The sequence below is a fragment of the Nerophis lumbriciformis genome, linkage group LG22 (genome assembly GCF_033978685.3).
Source record: "Nerophis lumbriciformis linkage group LG22, RoL_Nlum_v2.1, whole genome shotgun sequence".
In the NCBI taxonomy this organism is placed as follows: domain Eukaryota; kingdom Metazoa; phylum Chordata; class Actinopteri; order Syngnathiformes; family Syngnathidae; genus Nerophis; species Nerophis lumbriciformis.
The window spans coordinates 39654959-39670991 of record NC_084569.2 but is presented as its reverse complement, the minus strand read 5'-3'; positions in this window follow the sequence as shown (position 1 = coordinate 39670991).

Genomic DNA, 16033 nt, shown 5'->3' with positions numbered 1-16033 from the left:
ACGGGAATTTTTCCAGTTCAAAAAACAACTGTTTTCTGTCCTGATTAAGAGGAATGTTTTGACGGTGGAACGGTTATAGTGGGTTGGAAAAATGTGGGAGGAGTAGTCGACAGAAGAAAGGGTTAAAATAGGGTTTGGGAAAAAAGGGAATTCCTGGAATTTTTTTTGAACTCGGAGAAAGGATAGTTTCAATTTCCAGGATGAGTGGAATGTGTTGAAGGTGAAATGGTATGAATAGGTTGAAAAATGTGGGAATTGTGGAAGTTTGAAAAATGGACAATTCATTTTGAATGGGGAAAATGAAAAAAAAAAAAAAAAAAAAAAAAGGAATTATGGGAAATCCAGGAATTTTTTTTAGAATTGTTGAAGTTGAGCACACAATTCCTGGACATGCTGAATATTTTTAAGTTGGAACAGTTTGAATTAGAAGACAAATTTGGAGTTGTGGAACTTTGAAGAATGTCCCCTTGACTTAAATGGGAATTTCCAAAAAATGTAGGAATTTCGGGAAAAGCGGGAATTTTTTTGAAGATGGTAAAAAAACAACTTGAATGAGTTGAAATGGTTGGTGTTGACATTTTTCAAATCGGTCGAGAAATGAAGTAGTACCATGTTGATTTGAGAAATGGTATTATGGAATTCCTGGAATTTCGGGAAAAACGGGAATTTTTCCAGTTCAAAAAACAACTTAGTTTTTTGTCCTGATTAAGAGGAATGTTTTGATGGTGGAACGGTTATAGTGGGTTGGAAAAATGTGGGAGGAGTAGTCGACAGAAAAAAAAGGGTTAAAATAGGGTTTGGGGAAAAAGGGAATTCCTGGAATTTTTTTGAACTCGGAGAAAGGATAGTTTCAATTTCCAGGATGAGTGGAATGTGTTGAAGGTGAAATGGTATGAATAGGTTCAAAAATGTGGGAATTGTGGAAGTTTGGAAAATGGACAATTCATTTTGAATGGGGAAAATGAAAAAAAAAAAAAAAAAAAAGGAATTATGGGAAATCCAGGAATTTTTTTTAGAATTGTTGAAGTTGAGCACACAATTCCTGAACATGCTGAATATTTTGAAGTTGGAACAGTTTGAATTAGAAGACAAATGTGGGAGTTGTGGAACTTTGAAGAATGTCCCCTTGACTTAAATGGGAATTTCCAAAAAATGTAGGAATTTCGGGAAAAGCGGGAATTTTTTTGAAAAATGGTAAAAAACAACTTGAATGGTCTGAATGAGTTGAAATGGTTGGTGTTGACATTTTTCAAATCGGTCGAGAAATGTTGAAGTAGTAACATGTTGAATTGAGAAATGGTATTACAGAATTCCTGGAATTTCGTGAAAAACGGGAATTTTTCCAGTTCAAAAAACAACTTTGTTTTCTGTCCTGATTAAGAGGAATGTTTTGATGGTGGAACGGTTGAAGTGGGTTGAAAAATGTGGAAGGAGTAGTCGCCAGAAAAAAGGGTGGAAATAGGGCTTTGAAAAACCAGGAATTCTGGAAAATCCTGGAACTTTTTTGAACTTGGAAAAAGTGTAGTTGGAATTTCCAGGATGGTGGAATGTGTTTAAGGTGAAATGGTGTGAATAGGTTCAAAAATGTGGGAATTGTGGAAGTTTGGAAAATGGACAATTCATTTTGAATAAGGAAAATGAGAAAAAAAAAAAAAGGGAACTATGGGAAATCTGGTAATTTTTTTAGAATTGTTGAAGTTGAGCACACAATTCCTGAACATGCTGAATATTTTGAAGTTGGAACATTTTGAATTAGAAGACAAATGTGGGAGTTGTGGATTTGAAGAATGTCCCCTTGACTTAAATGGGAATTTCCAAAAAATGTAGGAATTTCGGGAAAAGCGGGAATTTTTTTTGAAAATGGTAAAAAAAAAAACTTGAATGGTCTGAATGAGTTGAAATGGTTGGTGTTGGAATTTTTCAAATCGGTCGAGAAATGTTGAAGTAGTAACATGTTGATTTGAGAAATGGTGTTACGGAATTCCTGGAATTTTGGGAAAACCGGGAATTTTTCCAGTTCAAAAAACAACTTCGTTTTTTTGTCCTGATTAAGAGGAATGTTTTGATGGTGGAACGGTTGAAGTGGGTTGAAAAATGTGGAAGGAGTAGTCGCCAGAAAAAAGGGTGGAAATAGGGCTTTGAAAAACCAGGAAATCTGGAAAATCCTGGAACTTTTTTGAACTAGGATAAAGTGTTGTTGGAATTTCCAGGATGGTGGAATGTGTTGAAGGTGAAATGGTATGAATAGGTTGAAAAATGTGGAAGTTTGAAAAATGGACAATTCATTTTGAATGGGGAAAATGAAAAAAAAGAAGAAAAAAAAGAAGGAATTATGGGAAATCCAGGAATTTTTTTTAGAATTGTTGAAGTTGAGCACACAATTCCTGAACATGCTGAATATTTTGAAGTTGGAACATTTTGAATTAGAAGACAAATGTGGGAGTTGTGGATTTGAAGAATGTCCCCTTGACTTAAATGGGAATTTCCAAAAAATGTAGGAATTTCAGGAAAAGCGGGAATTCTTTTTGAAAATGGTAAAAAAAAACTTGAATGGTCTGAATGAGTTGAAATGGTTGGTGTTGACATTTTTCAAATCGGTCGAAAAATGTTGAAGTAGTAACATGTTGATTTGAGAAATGGTATTACGGAATTCCTGGAATTTTGTGAAAAACGGGAATTTTTCCAGTTCAAAAAACAACTTCGTTTTTTTGTCCTGATTAAGAGGAATGTTTTGATGGTGGAACGGTTGAAGTGGGTTGAAAAATGTGGAAGGAGTAGTCGCCAGAAAAAAGGGTGGAAATAGGGCTTTGAAAAACCAGGAATTCTGGAAAATCCTGGAACTTTTTTTAACTTGGAAAAAGTGTAGTTGGAATTTCCAGGATGGTGGAATGTGTTGAAGGTGAAATGGTATGAATAGGTTGAAAAATGTGGGAATTGTGGAAGTTTGGAAAATGGACAATTCATTTTGAATGGGGAAAATGAAAAAAAAAAAAAAAAAAAAGAAGGAATTATGGGAAATCCAGGAATTTTTTTTAGAATTGTTGAAGTTGAGCACAAAATTCCTGAACATGCTGAATATTTTGAAGTTGGAACATTTTGAATTAGAAGACAAATGTGGGAGTTGTGGATATGAAGAATGTCCCCTTGACTTAAATGGGAATTTCCAAAAAATGTAGGAATTTCGGGAAAAGCGGGAATTTTTTTTGAAGATGGTAAAAAAACAACTTGAATGAGTTGAAATGGTTGGTGTTGACATTTTTCAAATCGGTCGAGAAATGAAGTAGTAACATGTTGATTTGAGAAATGGTATTACGGAATTCCTGGAATTTCGGGAAAAACGGGAATTTTTCCAGTTCAAAAAACAACTTTGTTTTCTGTCCTGATTAAGAGGAATGTTCTGACGGCGGAACGGTTATAGTAGGTTGGAAAAATGTGGGAGGAGTAGTCGACAGAAAAAAGGGTGGAAATAGGGCTTTGAAAAACCAGGAATTCTGGAAAATCCTGGAAATTTTTTTAACTTGGAAAAAGTGTAGTTGGAATTTCCAGGATGGTGGAATGTGTTGAAGGTGAAATGGTATGAATAGGTTCAAAAATGTGGGAATTGTGGAAGTTTGGAAAATGGACAATTCATTTTGAATGGGGAAAATGAAAAAAAAAAAAAAAAAAAAGGAATTATGGGAAATCCAGGAATTTTTTTTAGAATTGTTGGAGTTGAGCACACAATTCCTGAACAAGCTGAATATTTTGAAGTTGGAACAGTTTGAATTAGAAGACAAATGTGGGAGTTGTGGAACTTTGAAGAATGTCCCCTTGACTTAAATGGGCATTTCCAAAAAATGTGGGAATTTCGGGAAAAGCGGGAATTTTTTTGAAGATGTTAAAAAAAACCCAACTTGAATGAGTTGAAATGGTTGGTGTTGACATTTTTCAAATCGGTCGAGAAATGAAGTAGTAACATGTTGATTTGAGAAATGGTATTACGGAATTCCTGGAATTTCGTGAAAAACGGGAATTTTTCCAGTTCAAAAAAACAACTTTGTTTTTTGTCCTGATTAAGAGGAATGTTTTGATGGTGGAACGGTTGAAGTGGGTTGAAAAATGTGGAAGGAGTAGTCGCCAGAAAAAAGGGTGGAAATAGGGCTTTGAAAAACCAGGAATTCTGGAAAATCCTGGAACTTTTTTGAACTAGGATAAAGTGTTGTTGGAATTTCCAGGATGGTGGAATGTGTTGAAGGTGAAATGGTATGAATAGGTTGAAAAATGTGGGAATTGTGGAAGTTTGAAAAATGGACAATTCATTTTGAATGGGGAAAATGAAAAAAAAAAAAAAAAAAAGAAGGAATTATGGGAAATCCAGGAATTTTTTTTAGAATTGTTGAAGTTGAGCACACAATTCCTGAACATGCTGAATATTTTGAAGTTGGAACATTTTGAATTAGAAGACAAATGTGGGAGTTGTGGATTTGAAGAATGTCCCCTTGACTTAAATGGGAATTTCCAAAAAATGTAGGAATTTCGGGAAAAGCGGGAATTTTTTTTGAAAATGGTAAAAGAAAAACTTGAATGGTCTGAATGAGTTGAAATGGTTGGTGTTGGAATTTTTCAAATCGGTCGAGAAATGTTGAAGTAGTAACATGTTGATTTGAGAAATGGTGTTACGGAATTCCTGGAATTTTGGGAAAACCGGGAATTTTTCCAGTTCAAAAAACAACTTCGTTTTTTTGTCCTGATTAAGAGGTTTTGTTTTGATGGTGGAACGGTTGAAGTGGGTTGAAAAATGTGGAAGGAGTAGTCGCCAGAAAAAAGGGTGAAGATAGGGCTTTGAAAAACCAGGAATTCTGGAAAATCCTGGACATTTTTTTAACTTGGAAAAAGTGTAGTTGGAATTCCCAGGATGGTGGAATGTGTTTAAGGTGAAATGGTATGAATAGGTTCAAAAATGTGGGAATTGTGGAAGTTTGGAAAATGGACAATTAATTTTGAATAGGGAAAATGAAAAAAAAAAAGGGAAAAAAAAAAGGGAACTATGGGAAATCCGGTAATTTTTTAGAATTGTTGAAGTTGAGCACACAATTCCTGAACATGCTGAATATTTTGAAGCTGGAACAGTTTGAATTAGAAGACAAATGTGGGAGTTGTGGATTTGAAGAATGTCCCCTTGACTTAAATGGGAATTTCCAAAAAATGTAGGAATTTCGGGAAAAGCGGGATTTTTTTTTGAAAATGGTAAAAAAAAAAACTTGAATGTTCTGAATGAGTTGAAATGGTTGGTGTTGGAATTTTTCAAATCGGTCAAGAAATGTTGAAGTAGTAACATGTTGATTTGAGAAATGGTGTTACGGAATTCCTGGAATTTTGGGAAAACCGGGAATTTTTCCAGTTCAAAAAACAACTTCGTTGTTTGTCCTGATTAAGAGGAATGTTTTGATGGTGGAACGGTTGAAGTGGGTTGAAAAATGTGGAAGGAGTAGTCGCCAGAAAAAAGGGTGGAAATAGGGCTTTGAAAAACCAGGAAATCTGGAAAATCCTGGAACTTTTTTGAACTTGGAAAAAGTGTAGTTGGAATTTCCAGGATGGTGGAATGTGTTGAAGGTGAAATGGTATGAATAGGTTGAAAAATGTGGAAGTTTGAAAAATGGACAATTCATTTTGAATGGGGAAAATGAAAAAAAAAGAAAAAAGAAAAGAAAAAGGAATTATGGGAAATCCGGGAATCTTTTAGAATTGTTGAAGTTGAGCACACAATTCCTGAACATGCTGAATATTTTGAAGCTGGAACATTTTGAATTAGAAGACAAATGTGGGAGTTGTGGATTTGAAGAATGTCCCCTTGACTTAAATGGGAATTTCCAAAAAATGTAGGAATTTCGGGAAAAGCGGGAATTTTTTTTGAAAATGGTAAAAAAAAAACTTGAATGGTCTGAATGAGTTGAAATGGTTGGTGTTGGAATTTTTGAAATCGGTCGAGAAATGTTGAAGTAGTAACATGTTGATTTGAGAAATGGTGTTACGGAATTCCTGGAATTTTGGGAAAACCGGGAATTTTTCCATTTCAAAAAACAACTTTGTTTTCTGTCCTGATTAAGAGGAATGTTTTGACGGTGGAACGGTTATAGTGGGTTGGAAAAATGTGGGAGGAGTAGTCGACAGAAAAAAAAGGGTTAAAATAGGGTTTGGGAAAAAAGGGAATTCCTGGAATTTTTTTTGAACTCGGAGAAAGGATAGTTTCAATTTCCAGGATGAGTGGAATGTGTTGAAGGTGAAATGGTATGAATAGGTTGAAAAATGTGGGAATTGTGGAAGTTTGAAAAATGGACAATTCATTTTGAATGGGGAAAATGAAAAAAAAAAAAAAAAAAAAAAAAGGAATTATGGGAAATCCAGGATTTTTTTTTAGAATTGTTGAAGTTGAGCACACAATTCCTGGACATGCTGAATATTTTGAAGTTGGAACAGTTTGAATTAGAAGACAAATTTGGAGTTGTGGAACTTTGAAGAATGTCCCCTTGACTTAAATGGGAATTTCCAAAAAATGTAGGAATTTCGGGAAAAGCGGGAATTTTTTTGAAGATGGTAAAAAAACAACTTGAATGAGTTGAAATGGTTGGTGTTGACATTTTTCAAATCGGTCGAGAAATGAAGTAGTACCATGTTGATTTGAGAAATGGTATTATGGAATTCCTGGAATTTCGGGAAAAACGGGAATTTTTCCAGTTCAAAAAACAACTTAGTTTTTTGTCCTGATTAAGAGGAATGTTTTGACGGCGGAACGGTTATAGTGGGTTGGAAAAATGTGGGAGGAGTAGTCGACAGAAAAAAAAGGGTTAAAATAGGGTTTGGGGAAAAAGGGAATTCCTGGAATTTTTTTGAACTCGGAGAAAGGATAGTTTCAATTTCCAGGATGAGTGGAATGTGTTGAAGGTGAAATGGTATGAATAGGTTCAAAAATGTGGGAATTGTGGAAGTTTGGAAAATGGACAATTCATTTTGAATGGGGAAAATGAAAAAAAAAAAAAAAAAAAGGAATTATGGGAAATCCAGGATTTTTTTTTAGAATTGTTGAAGTTGAGCACACAATTCCTGAACATGCTGAATATTTTGAAGTTGGAACATTTTGAATTAGAAGACAAATGTGGGAGTTGTGGATTTGAAGAATGTCCCCTTGACTTAAATGGGAATTTCCAAAAAATTTAGGAATTTCGGGAAAAGCGGGATTTTTTTTTGAAAATGGTAAAAAAAAAACTTGAATGGTCTGAATGAGTTGAAATGGTTGGTGTTGGAATTTTTCAAATCGGTCGAGAAATGTTGAAGTAGTAACATGTTGATTTGAGAAATGGTGTTACGGAATTCCTGGAATTTTGGGAAAACCGGGAATTTTTCCAGTTCAAAAAACAACTTCGTTTTTTTGTCCTGATTAAGAGGAATGTTTTGATGGTGGAACGGTTGAAGTGGGTTGAAAAATATGGAAGGAGTAGTCGCCAGAAAAAAGGGTGGAAATAGGGCTTTGAAAAACCAGGAATTCTGGAAAATCCTGGAACTTTTTTTAACTTGGAAAAAGTGTAGTTGGAATTTCCAGGATGGTGGAATGTGTTTAAGGTGAAATGGTGTGAATAGGTTCAAAAATGTGGGAATTGTGGAAGTTTGGAAAATGGACAATTCATTTTGAATAAGGAAAATGAGAAAAAAAAGAAGAGGGAACTATGGGAAATCTGGTAATTTTTTAGAATTGTTGAAGTTGAGCACACAATTCCTGAACATGCTGAATATTTTGAAGTTGGAACAGTTTGAATTAGAAGACAAATGTGGGAGTTGTGGAACTTTGAAGAATGTCCCCTTGACTTAAATGGGAATTTCCAAAAAATTTAGGAATTTCGGGAAAAGCGGGAATTTTTTTTGAAAATGGTAAAAAACAACTTGAATGGTCTGAATGAGTTGAAATGGTTGGTGTTGACATTTTTCAAATCGGTCGAAAAATGTTGAAGTAGTAACATGTTGATTTGAGAAATGGTGTTACGGAATTCCTGGAATTTTGGGAAAACCGGGAATTTTTCCAGTTCAAAAAACAACTTTGTTTTTTTGTCCTGATTAAGAGGAATGTTTTGATGGTGGAACGGTTGAAGTGAGTTGAAAAATGTGGAAGGAGTAGTCGCCAGAAAAAGGTGGAAATAGGGCTTTGAAAAACCAGGAATTCTGGAAAATCCTGGAACTTTTTTGAACTTGGAAAAAGTGTAGTTGGAATTTCCAGGATGGTGGAATGTGTTGAAGGTGAAATGGTATGAATAGGTTCAAAAATGTGGGAATTGTGGAAGTTTGGAAAATGGACAATTCATTTTGAATGGGGAAAATGAAAAAAAAAAAAAAAAAGGAATTATGGGAAATCCAGGAATTTTTTTTAGAATTGTTGAAGTTGAGCACACAATTCCTGAACATGCTGAATATTTTGAAGTTGGAACATTTTGAATTAGAAGACAAATGTGGGAGTTGTGGATTTGAAGAATGTCCCCTTGACTTAAATGGGAATTTCCAAAAAATGTAGGAATTTCGGGAAAAGCGGGAATTTTTTTTGAAAATGGTAAAAAAAACAAACTTGAATGGTCTGAATGAGTTGAAATGGTTGGTGTTGACATTTTTCAAATCGGTCGAAAAATGTTGAAGTAGTAACATGTTGATTTGAGAAATGGTATTACGGAATTCCTGGAATTTGGGGAAAAATGGGAATTTTTCCAGTTCAAAAAACAACTTTGTTTTCTGTCCTGATTAAGAGGAATGTTTTGACGGTGGAACGTTTATAGTGGGTTGGAAAAATGTGGGAGGAGTAGTCGACAGAAAAAAAAGGGTTAAAATAGGGTTTGGGGAAAAAGGGAATTCCTGGAATTTTTTTGAACTCGGAGAAAGGATAGTTTCAATTTCCAGGATGAGTGGAATGTGTTGAAGGTGGAATGGTTTGAATTGGTTGAAAAATGTGGGAATGGTTGAAGTTTGAAAAATGGTGAATTCATTTTGAATGGGAAAAAATGTCCCGGAAAACCTGGAATTCTGGGAAATGTGGGAATTTGTCAAGGGAAATCCCGAGATTCTGAACTGGTGATAAATGTGGAAGTAGAGCGCGCCGAAATCTGGAGAAGAAGAAGAAGAAATAGATGAATTTTGGAGCATTCACACAATTCTATACTGTACATTAATTTATACATACATACATTTATATTTATATATTATTCACTTTTACACTCGGCCCTCTGGGGGCCACTTTAACTGCGTTGTGGCCCTCAATGTAAACAAGTTACACAGCATGGACTCTACACAAGATGCAGAAAGTCAACAGTGCCGACTAGCGGCCAAAATAAAGAAGTGCGTGTGGAAGGAGTTGAATAAAAGCACATTTACAGTATAACACAGAGGTGTGACGTCACAGCCAGCAAGGCCTAACCAGAAATCATCATCATAACTAAAGATAAATTAAAAAAATAAATTAAATTAAAGATAATTTATTTACTTTCCCTAATTATGTAAAAATATTCATATTCTCTTCATGTCATATTATGCTGCTTCCAGCGCTGTTGTTTTTAGTTTATAGAGTTTGTATCCAATCAGAATTCAGCTATCTTATGTTGCCATGCTGTACCTAATCTGCCCGGGGCATACATTGATGGACAGTTGTGATAGCCAATCAGATCACGCGTTGTTGTCAGTAAGACCTTCTAGAACAGTGTTTTTCAACCTTTTTTGAGCCGAGGCACATTTTTTGCTTTGAAAAAATGCAGAAGCACATTACCAGCAGAAATTATTTAAAAAAAAAACTCAGTTGACAGTAAAAAAAAATCGTTTGATATGACTTTAAAGCATAACCAAGCATGTATCACTATAGCTCTTGTCTCAAAGTAAGTGTACTGTCACCACCTGTCACATCACACCCTGACTTATTCTGACTTTTTTTGCTGTTTTTAATGTGTGTAGTGTTTTAGTTCTTGTCTTGCACTCCTATTTTGGTGGCTTTTTCTCTTTTTTGGCAGTTTCATGTCTTCCTTTTGAGCGATATTAACCACATCTACTTTGTTTTAGCAATCAAGAATATTTCAGTTGATTTTATCCTTCTTTGAGGGGACCTTGTTGATTGTCATGTCATGTTCGGAAGTACATTGTCTTTGCTCCACAGTAAGTCTTTGCTGTCGTCCAGCATTCTGTTTTTGTTTACTTTGTAGCCAGTTCAGTTTTAGTTTCGATCTGCATAGCCTTCCCTAAGCTTCAATGCCTTTTCTTAGGAGCACTCACCTTTTGTTTATTTTTGGTTTAAGCATTAGACACCTTTTTACCTGCACCCTGCCTACCGCTGTTTCCGACATCTACGAAGCAATTAGCTACCTGCTGCCACCAACTGATATGGAAGAGTATTACACGGTTACTCTGCTGTGCTCTAGACAGCACCGACACTCAACAACAACACATCATTTGCAGACTATAATTACTGCTTTGAAAAAAATATTTTTTACCCCAAATAGGTGAAATTAGATCATCTCCCACAGCACACCAGACTGTATCTCACGACACACTAGTGCTGCTGTGAGGCGAGAAATTGGGCCGCCATCTTGAAGTGGTGATGATGAGCCGGCGAGCAGCCTAAACTGACAGTCGACAGGTAGAAAACAAAGATGGTAAACTGACAGTCGACAGGTAGAAAACAAAGATGGTAAACTGACAGTCGACAGGTAGAAAACAAAGATGCTAAACTGACAGTAGACAGGTAGAAAACAAAGATGCTAAACTGACAGTAGACAGGTAGAAAACAAAGATGCTAAACTGACAGTTGACAGGTAGAAAACAAAGATGCTAAACTGACAGTCGACAGGTAGAAAGCAAAGATGCTAAACTGACAGTCGACAGGTAGAAATCAAAGATGCTAAACTGACAGTCGACAGGTAGAAAACAAAGATGCTAAACTGACAGTCGACAGGTAGAAAACAAAGATGCTAAACTGACAGTCGACAGGTAGAAAACAAAGATGCTAAACTGACAGCCGACAGGTAGAAAACAAAGATGGTAAACTGACAGTCGACAGGTAGAAAACAAAGATGCTGAACTGACAGTCGACAGGCAGAAAACAAAGATGCTAAACTGACAGTCGACAGGTAGAAAACAAAGATGCTAAACTGACAGTCGACAGGTAGAAAACAAAGCTGCTAAACTGACAGTCGACAGGTAGAAAACAAAGCTGCTAAACTGACAGTCGACAGGCAGAAAACAAAGCTGCTAAACTGACAGTCGACAGGCAGAAAACAAAGATGCTAAACTGACAGTCGACAGGCAGAAAAAAAAGATGCTAAACTGACAGTCGAAGGGTAGAAAACAAAGATGCTAAACTGACAGTCGACGGGTAGAAAACAAAGATGCTAAACTGACAGTCGACAGGTAGAAAACAAAGATGCTGAACTGACAGTCGACAGGTAGAAAACAAAGATGCTAAACTGACAGTCGACAGGCAGAAAACAAAGATGCTAAACTGACAGTCGACAGGCAGAAAACAAAGATGCTAAACTGACAGTCGACAGGCAGAAAACAAAGATGCTAAACTGACAGTCGACAGGCAGAAAACAAAGATGCTAAACTGACAGTCGACAGGCAGAAAACAAAGATGCTAAACTGACAGTCGACAGGCAGAAAACAAAGATGCTAAACTGACAGTCGACAGGCAGAAAGCAAAGATGCTAAACTGACAGTCGACAGGCAGAAATCAAAGATGCTAAACTGACAGTCGACAGGCAGAAAGCAAATATGCTAAACTGACAGTCGACAGGCAGAAAACAAAGATGCTAAACTGACAGTCGACAGGGAGAAAACAAAGATGCTAAACTGACAGTCGACAGGCAGAAAACAAAGATGCTAAACTGACAGTCGACAGGCAGAAAACAAAGATGCTAAACTGACAGTCGACAGGTAGAAAACAAAGATGCTAAACTGACAGTCGACAGGTAGAAAACAAAGATGCTAAACTGACAGTCGACAGGTAGAAAACAAAGATGCTAAACTGACAGTCGACAGGTAGAAAACAAAGATGCTAAACTGACAGTAGACAGGTAGAAAACAAAGATGCTAAACTGACAGTCGACAGGTAGAAAACAAAGATGCTAAACTGACAGTCGACAGGTAGAAAACAAAGATGCTAAACTGACAGCCGACAGGTAGAAAACAAAGATGCTAAACTGACAGTCGACAGGTAGAAAGCAAAGATGCTAAACTGACAGTCGACAGGTAGAAAACAAAGATGCTAAACTGACAGTCGACAGGTAGAAAACAAAGATGCTAAACTGACAGCCGACAGGTAGAAAACAAAGATGCTAAACTGACAGTCGACAGGTAGAAAGCAAAGATGCTAAACTGACAGTCGACAGGTAGAAAGCAAAGATGCTAAACTGACAGTCGACAGGTAGAAAGCAAATATGCTAAACTGACAGTCTACAGGTAGAAAGCAAAGAGGGTAAACTGACAGTCGACAGGTAGAAAACAAAGATGGTAAACTGACAGTCGACAGGTAGAAAACAAAGATGGTAAACTGACAGTCGACAGGTAGAAAACAAAGATGGTAAACTGACAGCCGACAGGTAGAAAACAAAGATGCTAAACTGACAGTCGACAGGTAGAAAACAAAGATGCTAAACTGACAGTCGACAGGTAGAAAACAAAGATGCTAAACTGACAGTCGACAGGTAGAAAACAAAGATGCTAAACTGACAGTCGACAGGTAAAAAAAACAAAGATGCTAAACTGACAGTCGACAGGTAGAAAACAAAGATGCTAAACTGACAGTCGACAGGTAGAAAACAAAGATGCTAAACTGACAGTCGACAGGTAGAAAACAAAGATGCTAAACTGACAGTAGACAGGTAGAAAACAAAGATGCTAAACTGACAGTTGACAGGTAGAAAACAAAGATGCTAAACTGACAGTCGACAGGTAGAAAACAAAGATGCTAAACTGACAGTCGACAGGTAGAAAACAAAGATGCTAAACTGACAGTCGACAGGTAGAAAGCAAAGATGCTAAACTGACAGTCGACAGGTAGAAATCCAAGATGGTAAACTGACAGTCGACAGGTAGAAAGCAAATATGCTAAACTGACAGTCGACAGGTAGAAAACAAAGATGCTAAACTGACAGTCGACAGGTAGAAAACAAAGATGCTAAACTGACAGTCGACAGGTAGAAAACAAAGATGCTAAACTGACAGTCGACAGGTAGAAAACAAAGATGCTAAACTGACAGTCGACAGGTAGAAAGCAAAGATGCTAAACTGACAGTCGACAGGTAGAAAGCAAAGATGCTAAACTGACAGTCGACAGGTAGAAAGCAAATATGCTAAACTGACAGTCGACAGGTAGAAAACAAAGATGCTAAACTGACAGTCGACAGGTAGAAAACAAAGATGCTAAACTGACAGTCGACAGGCAGAAAACAAAGATGCTAAACTGACAGTCGACAGGCAGAAAACAAAGATGCTAAACTGACAGTCGACAGGCAGAAAACAAAGATGGTAAACTGACAGTCGACCGGTAGAAAACAAAGATGCTAAACTGACAGCCGACAGGTAGAAAACAAAGATGCTAAACTGACAGTCGACAGGTAGAAAACAAAGATGCTAAACTGACAGTCGACCGGTAGAAAACAAAGATGCTAAACTGACAGCCGACAGGTAGAAAACAAAGATGCTAAACTGACAGTCGACAGGTAGAAAACAAAGGTGTTGTTCAGCGTTTTCCTTCTCCAATGAGTGGACTGTCGAAACTTTTCACAAGTAAGAGTTAACATTAACGTACTACTGGTTGTATTTTGTGAAAAGAATATTAGCACAGAGTTGGGAAGGAGCAAAGATCTTCAATAGTACTGAAATTGTAGCCGCTAGCAAACAAGAGTATGACAATAATAGAATTGCTTGTCAATGAAATTAATGACATTTAAAAATGTCATACTTGAATAAGATAAAGTTGAAATAAATGATGAAGATAAAGATTGCAAAAGCCAACAGGGGTAAAAGTTAGGACCACAGTCCAGATTGTGTAGGAGGGTGATATATGTTAGCAAACTAGACAATCAGATGGACAGAAACATTTGGGAACTGGGGTGATAGAAGGAAGATCAAGAGTAATTTATTTGTGGCGGTATCGGACAAAGTTATGTCGAAATTTCCCTTTTGCGTCTCATAGCACATAATTGTGATGCGTTCAAGGAGTCCAGATTAAAGTTTGAAACAGCAAGAGGAGACTTTTAGTAACTACAGAACACTGTTGTTGGTATTCCTGAAACCCCCCCCCGCTGTTTCTCAGTCCAGGGTAGGGTTGTCCAATATTACCAATATTCTGGTACCGGTACCAAAATGTATTTCAATACTTTGCTAAATAAAGGGGACCACAAAAATGTCATTATTGTCTTTATTTGAGCAAAAAATGTTAAGAGTACATGAAACATATGTTTATTATTGTCATTTAGTCCTTAAATAAAATAGTGAACATACTAGACAACTTGTCTTTTAGTAGTAAGTAAACAAACAAAGACTCCTAAATAGTCTGCAGTAACATATTGTGTCATTTATACACCTATTATTTTGTACACATTAAGAGGGACAAACTGTAAAAAATGTATTATTAATCTACTCGTTCATTTACTGTTAATATCTGCTTATTTTCTGTTTTAACATGTTCTATCTACACTTCTGTTAAAATGTAATAATCACTCATTCTTCTCTTCTTTGATACTTGACATTAGTTTTGGATGATACCACACATTTAGGTATGGATCCGATACCAAGTAGTTACAGGATCATACATTGGTCATATTCAAAGTCCTCATGTGTCCAGGGACGTATTTACTGACTTTATAAACTTAATATGAATTTTTTGAAAATGGGAAAAAGATTTTGTGATGCTAAAAAATATTGATGTACTCATAGTAGTATCGACTAGATACACTATTGTACTTGGTATCATTACAGTGGATGTCAAGTGTAGATCCACCCATGGCATTTGTGAGCTATTGTATCCTCCTACGGTGTGTAGTGAAGCATGTTTAGATATTCCTCGTCCTCCATGGAGGCGAGGATTAGTGATTTAGAAGTAGCTAAAACACTGTGGATGGATGTTAGCCGCTAGCTAGCTAGCCATGTCTTAAAACACCTCTTCCTGAGGGTGTTTCAGTGTTATAACTTGTTTTTCTGAAATCGCCACAATTCGTAAAAAAAAATGTCTTGTTTGCTCGGCGGTAAACAGATTACTTCCGTATGTAGCACTTTTTATTTTTTACCAAAAAAAAAAAAAAAAGTTTTCAGCTTTTTGCTTATTGAATGACATATTTTTGCTCTTTTTTCCTTCATTTTTTTTTTTATTTAAAAAAAAAAAAAAAATTCTGTCTTGCCTCTTGGTGAGGGCGGTCGCATTTTTCTCCGCTCCCTCCTTCCCTGCTTGCTTTCTTCGTGTCCTTGTCCTGTCTGAACTTTTTTGAAGCCTCTTTCTTTGCGCTGTCCTCAAATCTAAACATCAAACATGGATATGGTCAGCTGGACCCTCGACGCAATTGACAAAGTCTTTTCGACAAGGAAAAGCGGTTCGGGAGAGCCTGGCTGCCCTGATGGAACTATTGCTGCGGGGTACGTGAGAGACTCCTGGGATAAATGGAGAATCATGTGCCTCTCAGTCCTTTCCATCGAGGACGTGGAAGACATCTACCTATTTGGAACCGTGATCGCGGGGCACCTGCTGATTGGGCTGGGCATTGCTCTCGTGTATCGTCAATTTCGGAAGACGATGTCAGCCACTCAAGGAGCCCAACGGCTGTTCGTCACAATGGAAGGATTGGGCCAGGCTGTGGGAACACAGACTGTGGCGGTTCCTGATTTGAATCGCAAAATGGATCTCATCATGGAGAAGCTTGCTGAGAAGGAAGAATTAAATTGAATTTGAGAGAACCAGCACGGACACAGAGCAGGAATGTCATTGTTTTGACTGCTCGAAGAAAACATCTTAATCTACGATTTGACTCCCTCGAATGGCCTT